We start from the raw sequence: 1,933 nt of genomic DNA on the forward strand, positions 1-1,933 counted from the left end.
ACTTCAATTAAAGTTATATAAAAGAAAAAAACTATAATTAAAGATGGATAAGAAAAAAAAAGTTTTAAAAGAAAAGAAAACGTTTTAAGAGAAAAAAAACCGAAATTAGAAATAAATGACAAATTAAAGTCTATTTATGTATAATAAAAATGCATTTTTTAAAAATAAAGTTATAACAGTTAGTTTTAAAATAAATAAATAAAAGAACAAAGAAAGGAAAAAAAATAATTTAAGGAAATGATATAAATTACATTAATGATGAGCTTAAGGAAAGAAAATTTTAAAAATTAATAGCATCTATGATGAAAGGATTTAAGTATGGTCATATTTCATTAAAAATTAGGTAAAATGTACAAAATAAGAATAGAAAAATAAATAAATAAATCTAGACACAATTTTTAGCAATTATTCTAAGAAAATATAAGAGAAAATGTCATAAAAATATGATAAAATAAATAAATATCTGAAGTGAGAAGATTGTCATTCTTTTCTAACTTTAACTTTATTATTATTACATATAGATATGAATCTTCTCACAGAAGAAATGAACTAAATTTAATTTAAATAAAAAAAATAAATTTTGTAAAATATACGTGCAATTCTTATCAATTTATAATAACTATTATCTTGTAACAAATAAATAAATAAAATGTAAGAAAAAAGAAAAAGTAAAGAAGCAATTTAAAGAAATGATATAAATTATAATAAATAGATCAAATTAAGGCAAGGAAGTAAAATTAATGATGAATGAAATTAAATATGGTCAGCTTTGATATTCAATAAAATTTAAAAGTAAAATTTTCGATTGTTTAGAATTAGAAATAAACATCAAATCTAAAAACAATTTTTTTTTACAAAAGTATAGACAAACTTCAGTTAAAAATATCTAAAAGATAATAAAACAAACTTTAATTAAAGATAGATAAGGAAAAATAAATTAGAAATACGTTTTAAGTAACAAAAAAATGGGATTAAAATATTGGTATTTCTCCTTATTCTCATCCTAATTTAATATGAATTCCATAAATAAATTAAATCTCTCTAAATAATTTTCTTGCTCTTGAACCACTTATTATTTATTCTATAAGTTTCTCAATCAAAATGATTATTTCTTTCAATATATAATTTTTGTAGAAGTATAGTGCAATGTATGTTCAATGAAACTTGTTTGATGTTCATGCGAAATCTAAAAAATAAAAAAAAAGAAGAAAATTAAGTCAAACAAAAAAAAATGTCTGACCACAAAAATAATATATTGAGTATCAAACAACTCCATATATGGTTGTTATTTATAGATTGTTTGAGTCTAGAATAAGATAGGAGGAAGTTGAGAAGACATGTTATTTAAGTGAAAAATGCAAAAAGATGGAAGTTTTTTTTGTAACTCATCAATAATAATTGAATATAATAAATATGATAGATTTTTAAATTATTAAATAAATAAATAATAAAAATGAAAGAAGAGAATTAAAAAAAATGTCAAAAAACAAAAAAATTAATCCTGACTTTAAAAGCATGTCACATCAGTCTCCCTATTATTCAGATTTATATTATTACTAGATAACCGAAGGCCCGTATACGGGCCCAATATAATTACTTACAAATTTAATATCAATTTTTCATAGAGAAATTTTAAGTGTTTACTTTTATTTTTTATTATTTTTAAATAATAAATTTTTTAACAAAAATATTAAATCAAATTTGATCAACATTCTTTTCCCCAATCAAACTTTTTGCGTAAATAAAGTAATATAATAATGTAGATTAATTCAAAAACAAATTTCAGGCTTGGTAATACTCGTGATTTAGAATTTAAGTTTTCTTTTTACTATTGCATACTGATATAAATTTAAAGATTTTAAAATAATTTATTTTTATATTAAATTGTTATGTGTAATTTTCTTAAATATCTTTACTTTAATTTATTTTTTCA

This window comes from Solanum pennellii, chromosome 3, assembly GCF_001406875.1.
Source record: "Solanum pennellii chromosome 3, SPENNV200".
In the NCBI taxonomy this organism is placed as follows: domain Eukaryota; kingdom Viridiplantae; phylum Streptophyta; class Magnoliopsida; order Solanales; family Solanaceae; genus Solanum; species Solanum pennellii.